A 16837-nucleotide genomic window follows, 5' to 3' on the forward strand; every position below is an offset into this window, starting at 1 on the left:
GACCCCCAAAATTCCCTTCAGAACCCCAAACCCTCCCCAGGACCCACAAAATTCCACTCGGGACCCCCAAAATTCTACCCAAAAACCCCCTGAGACCCTCAAAATTCTCCCCAGGACTCCAAAACTCCCCCTGGGACGCCCAAAATTCCCTTTGGGACCTGAAAACTTCCCCCTGGGACCCCCAAAATTCCTATCAGGGTCCCCGAAATTCCTCCTGGGACACCCCAAAACCCCCTGAGACCCCCAAAATTCCCTTCAGGACCTAAATCCTCCCCAGGACCCACAAAATTCTCTTTGGGACCCCAAAATTCCTCCCAAAAACCTCCTGAGATCCCCAAAATTCTCCCCAGGACTCCAAAACCCCCCCTGGGACGCCCAAAATTCCCTTTGGGACCCCAAAACCCCCCCTGGGACCCCCAAAATTCTCATCAAGGTCCCCAAAATTCCTTCTGGGATCCCCCAAAAACCCCTGAGACCCTAAAATTCCCTTCCGAAACCCAAAACCTCCCCCAGGACCCCCAAAATTCTACTCGGGACCACCAAAATTTCTCCCAAAAACCCCTGAGACCCTCAAAATTTTCCCCAGGACTCCAAAACCCCCCCAGGAGGCCCAAAATTCCCTTCAGGACCCCAAAACCCCCCTGGGACTTCCAAATTTCCCTTTAGGACCCCTGAAATTCCTCCTGGGACCCCAAAAACTCCCTGAGAACCCCCCAAAAACCTCTCCAGGACCTCAAAACCACCCCGGGACCCCCAAAATTCCCATCAGGATCCCCAAAATTCCTCCTGGGACCCCCCCAAAACTCCCTGAGACCCCAAAATTCCCTTCAGGACCCCCAAACCCCCCATGGGACCCCCAAAATTCCCTTCGGGACCCCAGAACACCCCCTGGACCCCCAAAATTCTACTCGTCACCCCAAAACACCTTCTGGGACCTCCAAATTTCTCTTTAGGACCCCTGAAATTTTTCCTGGGTCCCCAAAAACTCCCTGAGACCCCCCCAAAAACCTCTCCAGGACCTCAAAACACCCCCTGGGACCCCCAAAATTCCCATCAAGGTCCCCAAAATTCCTTCTGGGACCCCCCAAAAACTCTCTGAGACCCCCTAAATTCCCTTCATGACTCCCCAAAAACCCCCTGACACCCCAAAATTCCTCCTGGGATGCTGCAAAGACCTTCCAGAGCCCCCCAGGACCCCCCCAATTTTGGGTCCCCCCCCAATTCGGGGTTCCCCCCGATTTTTGGGTCCCCAGGCTGGTGGCTCATGAAGACGACCCCGACTCGGACCCCGAACTCCCCCCGGATTCAGCCCTCCATGTGTCCTTGGTATCAGAGGCTGGAATTGCAGAGTTGCCACTTTACCCCGAGACGTAATTTTTGATGTGGTTGTGCCACTTGAACAGTATTTGAAATCTGTTTGTGCTCTTGCAGCAGCATTTCCGAACCACAATGGAAATTTAGCCCTTCTGCCTGGGGCTGCTCACAGAATCGTGGAATCCCAGAAGGGTTTGGATGGGAAGGCACCTTTATTTAAAGCTCGTCCCGTTCCACCCCTGCCATGGGCAGGGACACCTTCCACCATGCCAGGGTGCTCCAAGCCCTGTCCAGCCTGGCCTTGGACACTTCCAGGGATCCGGGGGCAGCCACAGCTTCTGTGGGCAACCTGTGCTGGACAGCAGCTTTGAAAGGCAGACTGAAGTACAGCTGTGATTTTTGTGCTGCCCCTAACTTTGTATTGCCTGGCAAATGTGCCTTTGGGGTTTTTGGGGGTTTTTTGGGGTTTTTTTTTTAGTTTTTTTGGGTGTTTTTTTTTTTTAAATTTTTGTGACTAAAAAGCTACCTTGTGTTCCTGGAATGTTGCATTCTACCTCTGTTGTTTTCCCAGTCAGTCTGGATCCTCTGCTTACATTTTTTCCTTCACTTATTAGATGTCATGGATGTGCTGGCTGTTCTGATGGAGGGCAGTGATGGCTTAGATGAAGGAATTGGGTTCTCTTTAAATGAAGACGTGATTATCCAAACATTTCCCTTCAGTGCTGTTGTCCCTGCTGCATGAACAGCCAGGAATATGCTGTTGTTTCAGTCTGAAAATGGAACAGGTACAGGGTTTTTTTTATGTTTTATGTGTCATTTCTAGCAGTGGAGTGAAAGCGGCATCATTTCTACCCTCTTGTAATAATTTTTTACCATTTATCATTTTTTACCTTGAGGCATTTTATTATCTTCCCTGCAAGCAGCAGGAAGTTCAGATTCACGGTGCTTTATGCTCAAGAGGGGCATTGAAGCTCTGTAGGTGCTTCTGCCCTTTTTCCCTGACCCTGAAGAGAAGGGACACTGTCCCTGCATGGACAGTCTTGGTGTGGAAGTAGCTGGCCTCAGTAACACAGCGTTTTAAGGGCAGAGCGTGGCGATCAGGAGAGGAAGGTGGTTCCCGTGCCTGTGGGCAGCTCTTCCTGAGAGCAGGGAGAGGGGACTGCCTTGTTAAGTAGGAAATGGGTGTGTTTCCCAAGGAAAACTTCAGAAATTGAGCTCCAGGGGCAAACACTGTGAGGTTCTACCACCTCCTTGAGGACATCCTTAAAACCACCGGGGCATCAGCAGGGCTTGGAGCAGGACTGGCCAACCCCAGAGCACCTCACAAAGCCCTCTGTGTGTCTGTGGCAGTCGAGTAGCACCTGGGGAGTGCTGAAAGTCCCAGTTCTGAGAGAAAATTCTGTTTAACTCGTACACGTTGGCTGGGTGTGTCCCCCCAGTACAGCTCGGTTCTTCTCTGAGGCGGTGCCTGGCAGGGTCTCTCCCTGTTAAGGGCTGGGCGTGTTTTTGGCACAACACAGTGAAGGTGGATTATTTGCTTAAGCAAGAGCTGATGATGTCTGGAGGGTTTTTCAGGTACCTCAGCGGCCAGGAGCACCTGTCTAGGTCACTAGGAACACTTTTTGATCTCAATCAGTTCTTTTCTGCGTGAGGCTCTGTCGGCTGCTGGCAAGGCCCAAAGTAAGGAAGGTTGCCCCAGTGTCCGTGCTCATGTCAATAGTTTAATTTATTTGGCTTTTCTAGGAGCAGACGTCGTGGAGGACCTTGGTGCTGTTTTCACTGGCCTCCTGCACTCTCTGAGAGAACCCCTTGCTCCCTGCGTGGCGTTCCAGCTCTGTGACAAAGCTGCTAAGTATCCTCAGCTCTACCAGTTTAACCAATACTATAGACTCTGGATGCCCAAGCAGTCCCAGGCACCTGTGGTATGGAATCCCTGAAGTCACTGAATTCTTGAGCCAGTATTCCTATAAAATCCTCGCAGTCGACAGAGGTAACATTTCCATCAGAAACAGCGTTTTTATTGAGGAGGTAATTCTGCATCTCTTGTTGATCGTGCTGGGGACACATGTTTGCTCCAGGGCTTTTCTCTGATGACACAAGAGGTCTCTGTGGTGTTTGGGAGGCGATGCCAGGGCTCAGGGCTCATACAGAGACTCCTCACCGGGCACAGCAGAGCCTGGTGTGTGCTGTGGCCTCTATTTACAGCGCCCGGAGTTCCCCCGGGTGGGTGGAGGATCACAGGCCCCTGGGCTGGGTTTGGTGAGTTTTTCTCAGCTCAGCAGTGTGAACACTCCAGATGCCCCTGGGGACACTGCTGGACAGCATCCATCCACTCTCTCCATCCACTCATTTGTACCCAGGAATGTAGGAAACTCTGACTGGGGACGGGCAGTAGTTCTGAAAATCATGCCCTAGCCTTTTTCTTCAGGAACGAACCAAGCGAGTGCCCTGAAACCAGCGGAGCAGCTGCAGGGGCTGAAGGGAACAGAAAGGGCTCCCCGGCACCTTTTGCCTCCGTTCTCTGCCATTCCCCAAAAGGCGTCGCAGTCCCTGAAGAGGTGTTTGTCATGCAGCCTGCCAAAATAAAGACCTGTAAAATCCTAGCTCTGCCTTTTGTTTAACGTGTTCTTACTTCCTATTTATGTCATCACAGAAAGCAAGGAAAGAAGAAATGTGTCTGGTTCCCACTATTGCTCCGTGCAGGCATTTTTAAAGGCTGCTGTACTTCTGTCCTCTTTTTCCACTCCAAGCTTGACTTTTCCACTCCTTTTTTGAGGTCTGCTGCTTTGGGTGTCCCAGGCAGGGCTGGGTTCCTCTGCAGGGGTCTTAGGAGTTGGTGCAGATTCTGCTTTTTCCGAAGGTGTATAAAGTGTGCCGGCAAAAGGACTGTTTTCTCCAGGGGAAAGCTTTCTCTCAAAGACCATCAATGCATGTATGTGTTTTAATCGTGTAACCAGGTGGATTAAGAAAAGCCGACACCTGTAGCAGATTTTTGTTGGATCTGTGTCTGTGAGAAGTCGGCTGTGTGCTGGAGAGGGAGAGACCAAGAGACGCTGTTGGAGAGTGGATAAAGTGCCAGGTGTGAGCTGTTAGCATGATGAGGGCTCAGAGCAGCCACAGGTGTGAGCTGTCAGGATGATGATGAGGGGCGGGGTCCCTCCGGGGGGAGGTTAATTAAGGGCGAGGCTTTGCCCCAGCCCGTTTTCGCATGGAGCTGCTGGAGAAGAGGAGTTTATGGGGAGCTCCCGGGACTGTCTCATGGAAGGACGGTGAGTGCTTTGGACTGGGTCCGGGGGATCACCTGGACACATCCTTTGGCCATTTTCCCTGGGAAAGAAAACTCAGCAGTCCAGGTTCCTGATGTCAGTTTGTAGGGCTCCCTTGGGACTATCAAGGCAGCACAAGGTTGAGGTGAGGACAACTTAGGTGTGGGGACCATCATTTGATATAAGGACTTTTTGCTGTCAGTCCCAGCCCAGTGTGGGGGGCCCCTGGGCACATCCTTTTTCCATTTTCCCTGGGAAAGAAAACTCAGCAGTCCAGGTTCCTGATGTCAGTTTGTAGGGCTCCCTTGGGTCTATCAGGGCAGCACAAGTTTGAGGTGGGGACAACTTCGGTGTGGGGTCCATCCTTCGATATAAGGATTTCTTGTAGTGAGGTCCCTGCCCAGGGCCAGGGGCCCCTGGGCACACCCTTTTTCCATTTTCCCTGGGAAAGAAAACTCAGCAGTCCAGGTTCCTGATGTCAGTTTGTAGGGCTCCCTTGGGTCTATCAGGGCAGCACAAGTTTGAGGTGGGGACAACTTCGGTGTGGGGTCCATCCTTCGATATAAGGAGTCTTTGCAGTCAGGCCCAAGCCCAGGACCAGGGGCCCCTGGGCCCATCCTTTTTCCATTTTCCCTGGGAAAGAAAACTCAGCAGTCCAGGTTCCTGATGTCAGTTTGTAGGGCTCCCTTGGGTCTATCAGGGCAGCACAAGTTTGAGGTGGGGACAGTTTCGGTGTGCGGTCCATCCTTCGATATAAGAAATTTTGCAGTCAGGGCCAGGGGCCCAGGGCCAGAGGCCCCTGGGAACATCCTTTTTCCATTTTCCCTGGGAAAGAAAACTCAGCAGTCCAGGTTCCTGATGTCAGTTTGTAGGGCTCCCTTGGGTCTATCAGGGCAGCACATGTTTGAGGTGGGGACAACTTCGGTGTGGGGTCCATCCTTTGATATAAGGAGTCTTTGCAGTCAGGCCCAGGACCAGGGGCCCCTGGGCACACCCTTTTTCCATTTTCCCTGGGAAAGAAAACTCAGCAGTCCAAGTTCCTGATGTCAGTTTGTAGGGCTCCCTTGGGTGTATCAGGGCAGCACAAGTTTGAGGTGGGGACAACTTCGGTGTGGGGTCCATTCTTCGATATAAGGATTTTTTGCAGTCAGGGCCAGGGGCCCCTGGGCACATCCTTTTTCCATTTTCCCTGGGAAAGAAAACTCAGCAGTCCAGGTTCCTGATGTCAGTTTGTAGAGGTCCCTTGGGTCTATCAGGGCAGCACAAGTTTGAGGTTGCAACAACTTCGGTGTGGGGTCCATCCTTCGATATAAGGATTTTTTGCAGTGAGGTCCCTGCCCAGGGCCAGGGGCCCCTGGGCACATCCTTTTTCCATTTTCCCTGGGAAAGAAAACTCAGCAGTCCAGGTTCCTGATGTCAGTTTGTAGGGCTCCCTTGGGTCTATCAGTGTAGCACAAGTTTGAGGTGGGGACAACTTCGGTGTGGGGTCCATCCTTGGATATAAGGATTTTTTGCAGTCAGGGCCAGAGGCCCAGGGCCAGGGGCCCCTGGGCACATCCTTTTTTCATTTTCCCTGGGAAAGAAAACTCAGCAGTCCAGGTTCCTGATGTCAGTTTGTAGAGCTCCCTTGGGTCTATCAGGGCAGCACAAGTTTGAGGTGGGGACAACTTCGGTGTGGGGTCCATCCTTCGATATAAAGATTTTTTGCAGTCAGGGCCAGGGGCCCCTGGGCACATCCTTTTTCCATTTTCCCTGGGAAAGAAAACTCAGCAGTCCAGGTTCCTGATGTCAGTTTGTAGGGCTTTCTTGGGTCTATCAGGGCAGCACAAGTTTGAGGTGGGGACAACTTCGGTGTGGGGTCCATCCTTCGATATAAGAATTTTTTGCAGTCAGGGCCAGGGGCCCCTGGGCACATCCTTTTTCCATTTTCCCTGGGAAAGAAAACTCAGCAGTCCAGGTTCCTGATGTCAGTTTGTAGGGCTCCCTTGGGTCTATCAGGGCAGCACATGTTTGAGGTGGGGACAACTTCGGTGTGGGGTCCATCCTTCGATATAAGGAGTCTTTGCAGTCAGGCCCAAGCCCAGGACCAGGGGCCCCTGGGCCCATCCTTTTTCCATTTTCCCTGGGAAAGAAAACTCAGCAGTCCAGGTTCCTGATGTCAGTTTGTAGGGCTCCCTTGGGTGTATCAGGGCAGCACAAGTTTGAGGTGGGGACAATTTTGGTGTGGGGTCCATCCTTCAATATAAGGATTTTTTGCAGTCAGGGCCAGGGGCCCGTGGGCACTGCCTTTATCCATTTTCCCTGGGAAAGAAAATTCAGCAGTCCAGGTTCCTGATGTCAGTTTGTAGGGCTCCCTTGGGTCTATCAGGGCAGCACAAGTTTGAGGTGGGGACAGTTTCGGTGTGGGGTCCATCCTTCGATATAAGGATTTTTTGCAGTCAGGCCCCAGGCCAGGGCCAGGGGCCCCTGTGCACATCCTTTTTCCATTTTCCCTGGGAAAGAAAACTCAGCAGTCCAGGTTCCTGATGTCAGTTTGTAGGGCTCCCTTGGGTCTATCAGGGTAGCACAAGTTTGAGGTGGGGACATCTTCGGTGTGGGGTCCATCCTTCGATATAAGGATTTTTTGCAGTGAGGCCCCAGCCCAGGGCCAGGGGCCCCTGGGCACATCCTTTGGCCATTTTCCCTGGGAAAGAAAACTCAGCAGTCCAGGTTCCTGATGTCAGTTTGTAGGGCTCCCTTGGGTCTATCAGGGCAGCACAAGTTTGAGGTGGGGACAACTTCGGTGTGGGGTCCATCCTTCGATATAAGGATTTTTTGCAGTCAGGGCCAGGGGCCCCTGGGCACATCCTTTTTCCATTTTCCCTGGGAAAGAAAACTCAGCAGTCCAGGTTCCTGATGTCAGTTTGTAGGGCTCCCTTGGGTCTATCAGGGCAGCACAAGTTTGAGGTGGGGACAACTTTGGTGTGGGGTCCATCCTTCGATATAAGGATTTTTTGCAGTCAGGGCCAGGGGCCCAAGGCCAGGGGCCCCTGGGCACATCCTTTTTCCATTTTCCCTGGGAAAGAAAACTCAGCAGTCCAGGTTCCTGATGTCAGTTTGTAGGGCTCCCTTGGGTCTATCAGGGCAGCACAAGTTTGAGGTGGGGACATCTTCGGTGTGGGGTCCATCCTTCGATATAAGGATTTTTTGCAGTCAGGGCCAAGGGCCCCTGGGCACATCCTTTTTCCATTTTCCCTGGGAAAGAAAACTCAGCAGTCCAGGTTCCTGATGTCAGTTTGTAGGGCTCCCTTGGGTCTATCAGGGCAGCACAAGTTTGAGGTGGGGACAACTTCGGTGTGGGCTCCATCCTTCGATATAAGGATTCTTTGTAGTGAGACCCCAGCCCAGGGCCAGGGGACCCTGGGCACATCCTTTTTCCATTTTCCCTGGGAAAGAAAACTCAGCAGTCCAGGTTCCTGATGTCAGTTTGTAGGGCTCCCTTGGGTGTATCAGGGCAGCACAAGTTTGAGGTGGGGACAACTTTGGTGTGGGGTCCATCCTTCGATATAAGGATTTTTTGCAGTCAGGGCCAGGGGCCCAGGGCCAGGGGCCCCTGGGCACATCCTTTTTCCATTTTCCCTGGGAAAGAAAACTCAGCAGTCCAGGTTCCTGATGTCAGTTTGTAGGGTTCCCTTGGGTCTATCAGGGCAGCACAAGTTTGAGGTGGGGACAACTTCGGTGTGGGGTCCATCCTTCGATATAAGGATTTTTGGCAGTTAGGGGCCCCAGCCCAGGGCCAGGGACCCCTGGGCACATCCTTTTTCCATTTTCCCTGGGAAAGAAAACTCAGCAGTCCAGGTTCCTGATGTCAGTTTGTAGGGCTCCCTTGGGTCTATCAGGGCAGCACAAGTTTGAGGTGGGGACATCTTCGGTGTGGGGTCCATCCTTCGATATAAGGATTTTTTGCAGTGAGGCCCCAGCCCAGGGCCAGGGGCCCCTGGGCACATCCTTTGGCCATTTTCCCTGGGAAAGAAAACTCAGCAGTCCAGGTTCCTGATGTCAGTTTGTAGGGCTCCCTTGGGTGTATCAGGGCAGCACAAGTTTGAGGTGGGGACATCTTCAGTGTGGGGTCCATCCTTCGATATAAGGATTTTTTGCAGTCAGGGCATGGGGCCTAGTGCCAGGGTCCCCTGGGCACATCCTTTTTCCATTTTCCCTGGGAAAGAAAACTCAGCAGTCCAGGTTCCTGATGTCAGTTTGTAGGGCTCCCTTGGGTCTATCAGGGCAGCACAAGTTTGAGGTGAGGACAATTTCGGTGTGGGGTCCATCCTTCGATATAAGGATTCTTTGTAGTGAGGCCCCAGCCCAGGGCCGGGGGCCCCTGGGCACATCCTTTTTCCATTTTCCCTGGGAAAGAAAACTCAGCAGTCCAGGTTCCTGATGTCAGTTTGTAGGGCTCCCTTGGGTCTATCAGGGCAGCACAAGTTTGAGGTGGGGACAACTTCGGTGTGGGGTCCATCCTTCGATATAAGGATTTTTTGCAGTCAGGGTCAGGGGCCCCTGGGCATATCCTTTTTCCATTTTCCCTGGGAAAGAAAACTCAGCAGTCCAGGTTCCTGATGTCAGTTTTTAGGGCTCCCTTGGGTCTATCAGGGCAGCACAAGTTTGAGGTGGGGACAACTTCGGTGTTGGGTCCATCCTTCGATATAAGGATTTTTTGCAGTCCGGGCATGGGGCCAAGGGCCAGGGGCCCCTGGGCACATCCTTTTTCCATTTTCCCTGGGAAAGAAAACTCAGCAGTCCAGGTTCCTGATGTCAGTTTGTAGGGCTCCCTTGGGTCTATCAGGGCAGCACAAGTTTGAGGTGGGGACAACTTCGGTGTGGGGTCCATCCTTCGATATAAGGATTTTTTGCAGTCAGGGCCAGGGGCCCAGGGCCAGGGGCCCCTGGGCACATCCTTTTTCCATTTTCCCTGGGAAAGAAAACTCAGCAGTCCAGGTTCCTGATGTCAGTTTGTAGGGTTCCCTTGGGTCTATCAGGACAGCACAAGTTTAAGGTGGGGACAACTTCGGTGTGGGGTCCATCCTTCGATATAAGGATTTTTTGTAGTCAGGGCCAGGGGCCAAGGGCCAGGGGCCCCTGGGCACATCCTTTTTCCATTTTCCCTGGGAAAGAAAACTCAGCAGTCCAGGTTCCTGATGTCAGTTTGTAGGGCTCCCTTGGGTCTATCAGGGCAGCACAAGTTTGAGGTGGGGACAACTTCGGTGTGGGGTCCATCCTTCGATATAAGGATTTTTTGCAGACAGGGCTAGGGGCCCCTGGGCACATCCTTTTTCCATTTTCCCTGGGAAAGAAAACTCAGCAGTCCAGGTTCCTGATGTCAGTTTGTAGGGCTCCCTTGGGTCTATCAGGGCAGCACAAGTTTGAGGTGGGGACATCTTCGATGTGGGGTCCATCCTTCGATATAAGGATTTTTTTCAGTGAGGCCCCAGCCCAGGGTCAGTGGCCCCTGGGCACATCCTTTTTCCATTTTCCCTGGGAAAGAAAACTCAGCAGTCCATGTTCCTGATGTCAGTTTGTAGGGCTCCCTTGGGTCTATCAGGGCAGCACAAGTTTAAGGTGGGGACAATTTTGGTGTGGGGTCCATCCTTCGATATAAGGATTTTTTGCAGTCAGGGCCAGGGGCCCCTGGGCACATCCTTTTTCCATTTTCCCTGGGAAAGAAAACTCAGCAGTCCAGGTTCCTGATGTCAGTTTGTAGGGCTCCCTTGGGTCTATCAGGGCAGCACAAGTTTAAGGTGGGGACAACTTTGGTGTGGGGTCCATCCTTCGATATAAGGATTCTTTGGAGTGAGGCCCCAGCCCAGCGCCAGGGGCCCCTGGGCACATGCTTTTTCCATTTTCCCTGGGAAAGAAAACTCAGCAGTCCAGGTTCCTGATGTCAGTTTGTAGGGCTCCCTTGGGTCTATCAGGGCAGCACAAGTTTAAGGTGGGGACAACTTCGGTGTGGGGTCCATCCTTCGATATAAGGATTTTTTGCAGTCAGTGCCAGGGGCCCTTGGGCACATCCTTTTTCCATTTTCCCTGGGAAAGAAAACTCAGCAGTCCAGGTTCCTGATGTCAGTTTGTAGGGCTCCCTTGGGTCTATCAGGACAGCACAAGTTTAAGGTGGGGACAACTTCGGTGTGGGGTCCATCCTTCGATATAAGGATTTTTTGCAGTCAGGGTCAGGGGCCCCTGGGCATATCCTTTTTCCATTTTCCCTGGGAAAGAAAACTCAGCAGTCCAGGTTCCTGATGTCAGTTTGTAGGGCTCCCTTGGGTCTATCAGGGCAGCACAAGTTTGAGGTGGGGACAACTTCGGTGTGGGGTCCATCCTTCGATATAAGGATTTTTTGCAGTTAGGGGCCCCAGCCCAGGGCCAGGGACCCCTGGGCACATCCTTTTTCCATTTTCCCTGGGAAAGAAAACTCAGCAGTCCAGGTTCCTGATGTCAGTTTGTAGGGCTCCCTTGGGTCTATCAGGGCAGCACAAGTTTGAGGTGGGGACAACTTTGGTGTGGGGTCCATCCTTCGATATAAGGATTTTTTGCAGTCAGGGCCAGGGGCCCAAGGCCAGGGGCCCCTGGGCACATCCTTTTTCCATTTTCCCTGGGAAAGAAAACTCAGCAGTCCAGGTTCCTGATGTCAGTTTGTAGGGCTCCCTTGGGTCTATCAGGGCAGCACATGTTTGAGGTGGGGACATCTTCGGTGTGGGGTCCATCCTTCGATATAAGGATTTTTTGCAGTCAGGGCATGGGGCCCAGGGCCAGGGGCCCCTGGGCACATCCTTTTTCCATTTTCCCTGGGAAAGAAAACTCAGCAGTCCAGGTTCCTGATGTCAGTTTGTAGGGCTCCCTTGGGTCTATCAGGGCAGCACAAGTATAAGGTGGGGACAACTTCGGTGTGGGGTCCATCCTTCGATATAAGGATTTTTTGCAGTCAGGGCCAGGGGCCCCTGGGCATATCCTTTTTCCATTTTCCCTGGGAAAGAAAACTCAGCAGTCCAGGTTCCTGATGTCAGTTTGTAGGGCTCCCTTGGGTCTATCAGGGCAGCACAAGTTTGAGGTGGGGACAACTTTGGTGTGGGGTCCATCCTTCGATATAAGGATTTTTTGCAGTCAGGGTCAGGGGCCCCTGGGCATATCCTTTTTCCATTTTCCCTGGGAAAGAAAACTCAGCAGTCCAGGTTCCTGATGTCAGTTTGTAGGGCTCCCTTGGGTCTATCAGGGCAGCACAAGTTTGAGGTGGGGACAACTTCGGTGTGGGGTCCATCCTTCGATATAAGGATTTTTTGCAGTCAGGGCCAAGGGCCCCTGGGCACATCCTTTTTCCATTTTCCCTGGGAAAGAAAACTCAGCAGTCCAGGTTCCTGATGTCAGTTTGTAGGGCTCCCTTGGGTCTATCAGGGCAGCACAAGTTTAAGGTGGGGACAACTTCGGTGTGGGGTCCATCCTTCGATATAAGGATTTTTTGTAGTCAGGGCCAGTGGCCCAGGGCCAGGGGCCCCTGGGCACATCCTTTGGCCATTTTCCCTGGGAAAGAAAACTCAGCAGTCCAGGTTCCTGATGTCAGTTTGTAGGGCTCCCTTGGGTCTATCAGGGCAGCACAAGTTTGAGGTGGGTACAACTTTGGTGTGGGGTCCATCCTTCGATATAAGGATTCTTTGTAGTGAGGCCCCAGCCCAGCTCCAGGGGCCCCTGGGCACATGCTTTTTCCATTTTCCCTGGGAAAGAAAACTCAGCAGTCCAGGTTCCTGATGTCAGTTTGTAGGGCTCCCTTGGGTCTATTAGGGCAGCACAAGTTTAAGGTGGGGACAACTTTGGTGTGGGGTCCATCCTTCGATATAAGGATTTTTTGCAGTCAGGGCCAGGGGCCCCTGGGCACATCCTTTTTCCATTTTCCCTGGGAAAGAAAACTCAGCAGTCCAGGTTCCTGATGTCAGTTTGTAGGGCTCCCTTGGGTCTATCAGGGCAGCACAAGTTTGAGGTGGGGACAACTTTGGTGTGGGGTCCATCCTTCGATATAAGGATTTTTTGCAGTCAGGGCCAGGGGCCCAAGTCCAGGGGCCCCTGGGCACATCCTTTTTCCATTTTCCCTGGGAAAGAAAACTCAGCAGTCCAGGTTCCTGATGTCAGTTTGTAGGGCTCCCTTGGGTCTATCAGGGCAGCACAAGTTTGAGGTGGGGACAACTTCGGTGTGGGGTCCATCCTTTGATATAAGGATTTTTTGCAGTCAGGGCATGGGGCCCAGGGCCAGGGGCCCCTGGGCACATCCTTTTTCCATTTTCCCTGGGAAAGAAAACTCAGCAGTCCAGGTTCCTGATGTCAGTTTGTAGGGCTCCCTTGGGTCTATCAGGGCAGCACAAGTTTGAGGTGGGGACAACTTCGGTGTGGGGTCCATCCTTCGATATAAGGATTTTTTGCAGTCAGGGCCAGGGGTCAAAGGCCACGGGCCCCTGGGCACATCCTTTTTCCATTTTCCCTGGGAAAGAAAACTCAGCAGTCCAGGTTCCTGATGTCAGTTTGTAGGGCTCCCTTGGGTCTATCAGGGCAGCACAAGTTTGAGGTGGGGACATCTTCGGTGTGGGGTCCATCCTTCGATATAAGGATTTTTTGCAGTCAGGGTCAGGGGCCACTGGGCATATCCTTTTTCCATTTTCCCTGGGAAAGAAAACTCAGCAGTCCAGGTTCCTGATGTCAGTTTTTAGGGCTCCCTTGGGTCTATCAGGGCAGCACAAGTTTGAGGTGGGGACAACTTTGGTGTGGGGTCCATCCTTCGATATAAGGATTTTTTGCAGTCAGGGCCAGGGGCCCCTGGGCACATCCTTTGGCCATTTTCCCTGGGAAAGAAAACTCAGCAGTCCAGGTTCCTGATGTCAGTTTGTAGGGCTCCCTTGGGTCTATCAGGGCAGCACAAGTTTGAGGTGGGGACAACTTTGGTGTGGGGTCCATCCTTCGATATAAGGATTTTTTGCAGTCAGGGCCAGGGGCCCAAGGCCAGGGGCCCCTGGGCACATCCTTTTTCCATTTTCCCTGGGAAAGAAAACTCAGCAGTCCAGGTTCCTGATGTCAGTTTGTAGGGCTCCCTTGGGTCTATCAGGGCAGCACAAGTTTGAGGTGGGGACATCTTCGGTGTGGGGTCCATCCTTCGATATAAGGATTTTTTGCAGTCAGGGCCAGGGGCCCAAGGCCAGGGGCCCCTGGGCACATGCTTTTTCCATTTTCCCTGGGAAAGAAAACTCAGCAGTCCAGGTTCCTGATGTCAGTTTGTAGGGCTCCCTTGGGTCTATCAGGGCAGCACAAGTTTGAGGTGGGGACAACTTCGGTGTGGGGTCCATCCTTCGATATAAGGATTTTTTGCAGTCAGGGCCAAGGGCCCCTGGGCACATCCTTTTTCCATTTTCCCTGGGAAAGAAAACTCAGCAGTCCAGGTTCCTGATGTCAGTTTGTAGGGCTCCCTTGGGTCTATCAGGGCAGCACAAGTTTAAGGTGGGGACAACTTCGGTGTGGGGTCCATCCTTCGATATAAGGATTTTTTGTAGTCAGGGCCAGGGGCCCAGGGCCAGGGGCCCCTGGGCACATCCTTTTTCCATTTTCCCTGGGAAAGAAAACTCAGCAGTCCAGGTTCCTGATGTCAGTTTGTAGGGCTCCCTTGGGTCTATCAGGGCAGCACAAGTTTGAGGTGGGGACAACTTCGGTGTGGGGTCCATCCTTCGATATAAGGATTCTTTGTAGTGAGGCCCCAGCCCAGCTCCAGGGGCCCATGGGCACATGCTTTTTCCATTTTCCCTGGGAAAGAAAACTCAGCAGTCCAGGTTCCTGATGTCAGTTTGTAGGGCTCCCTTGGGTCTATCAGGGCAGCACAAGTTTGAGGTGGGGACAACTTAGGTGTGGGGTCCATCCTTCGATATAAGGATTTTTTGTAGTCAGGGCCAGGAGCCCAGGGCCAGGGGCCCCTGGGCACATCCTTTTTCCATTTTCCCTGGGAAAGAAAACTCAGCAGTCCAGGTTCCTGATGTCAGTTTGTAGGGCTCCCTTGGGTCTATCAGGGCAGCACAAGTTTGAGGTGGGGACAACTTTGGTGTGGGGTCCATCCTTCGATATAAGGATTTTTTGCAGTCAGGGCCAGGGGCCCAAGTCCAGGGGCCCCTGGGCACATCCTTTTTCCATTTTCCCTGGGAAAGAAAACTCGGCAGTCCAGGTTCCTGATGTCAGTTTGTAGGGCTCCCTTGGGTCTATCAGGGCAGCACAAGTTTGAGGTGGGGACATCTTCGGTGTGGGGTCCATCCTTCGATATAAGGATTTTTTGCAGTCAGGGCATGGGGCCCAGGGCCAGGGGCCCCTGGGCACATCCTTTTTCCATTTTCCCTGGGAAAGAAAACTCAGCAGTCCAGGTTCCTGATGTCAGTTTGTAGGGCTCCCTTGGGTCTATCAGGGCAGCACAAGTTTGAGGTGGGGACAACTTCGGTGTGGGGTCCATCCTTCGATATAAGGATTCTTTGCAGTCAGGGCCAGGGGCCCCTGGGCACATCCTTTTTCCATTTTCCCTGGGAAAGAAAACTCAGCAGTCCAGGTTCCTGATGTCAGTTTGTAGGGCTCCCTTGGGTCTATCAGGGCAGCACAAGTTTGAGGTGGGGACAACTTCGGTGTGGGGTCCATCCTTCGATATAAGGATTTTTTGCAGTCAGGGCATGCGGCCCAGGGCCAGGGGCCTCTGGGCACATCCTTTTTCCATTTTCCCTGGGAAAGAAAACTCAGCAGTCCAGGTTCCTGATGTCAGTTTGTAGGGCTCCCTTGAGTCTATCAGGGCAGCACAAGTTTGAGGTGGGGACAACTTTGGTGTGGGGTCCATCCTTCAATATAAGGATTTTTTGCAGTCAGGGCCAAGGGCCCAGGGCCAGGGGCCCCTGGGCACATCCTTTTTCCATTTTCCCTGGGAAAGAAAACTCAGCAGTCCAGGTTCCTGATGTCAGTTTGTAGGGCTCCCTTGGGTCTATCAGGACAGCACAATTTTAAGGTGGGGACAACTTCGGTGTGGGGTCCATCCTTCGATATAAGGATTTTTTGCAGTCAGGGTCAGGGGCCCCTGGGCATATCCTTTTTCCATTTTCCCTGGGAAAGAAAACTCAGCAGTCCAGGTTCCTGATGTCAGTTTGTAGGGCTGCCTTGGGTCTATCAGGGCAGCACAAGTTTGAGGTGGGGACAACTTCGGTGTGGGGTCCATCCTTCGATATAAGGATTTTTTGCAGTCAGGGCCAAGGGCCCCTGGGCACATCCTTTTTCCATTTTCCCTGGGAAAGAAAACTCAGCAGTCCAGGTTCCTGATGTCAGTTTGTAGGGCTCCCTTGGGTCTATCAGGGCAGCACAAGTTTGAGGTGGGGACAACTTTGGTGTGGGGTCCATCCTTCGATATAAGGATTTTTTGCAGTCAGGGCCAGGGGCCCAGGGCCAGGGGCCCCTGGGCACATCCTTTTTCCATTTTCCCTGGGAAAGAAAACTCAGCAGTCCAGGTTCCTGATGTCAGTTTGTAGGGCTCCCTTGGGTCTATCAGGGCAGCACAAGTTTGAGGTGGGGACAACTTCGGTGTGGGGTCCATCCTTCGATATAAGGATTTTTTGCAGTGAGGCCCCAGCCCAGGGCCAGGGGCCCCTGGGCACATCCTTTGGCCATTTTCCCTGGGAAAGAAAACTCAGCAGTCCAGGTTCCTGATGTCAGTTTGTAGGGCTCCCTTGGGTCTATCAGGGCAGCACAAGTTTGAGGTGGGGACAACTTTGGTGTGGGGTCCATCCTTCGATATAAGGATTTTTTGCAGTCAGGGCCAGGGGCCCAAGGCCAGGGGCCCCTGGGCACATGCTTTTTCCATTTTCCCTGGGAAAGAAAACTCAGCAGTCCAGGTTCCTGATGTCAGTTTGTAGGGCTCCCTTGGGTCTATCAGGGCAGCACAAGTTTGAGGTGGGGACATCTTCGGTGTGGGGTCCATCCTTCGATATAAGGATTTTTTGCAGTCAGGGCATGGGGCCCAGGGCCAGGGGCCCCAGGGCACATCCTTTTTCCATTTTCCCTGGGAAAGAAAACTCAGCAGTCCAGGTTCCTGATGTCAGTTTGTAGGGCTCCCTTGGGTCTATCAGGGCAGCACAAGTTTGAGGTGGGGACAACTTCGGTGTGGGGTCCATCCTTCGATATAAGGATTCTTTGCAGTCAGGGCCAGGGGCCCCTGGGCACATCCTTTTTCCATTTTC

The sequence above is a fragment of the Lonchura striata genome, chromosome 21 (assembly GCF_050655825.1).
Source record: "Lonchura striata isolate lonStrDom1 chromosome 21, ASM5065582v1, whole genome shotgun sequence".
Classification (NCBI taxonomy): domain Eukaryota; kingdom Metazoa; phylum Chordata; class Aves; order Passeriformes; family Estrildidae; genus Lonchura; species Lonchura striata.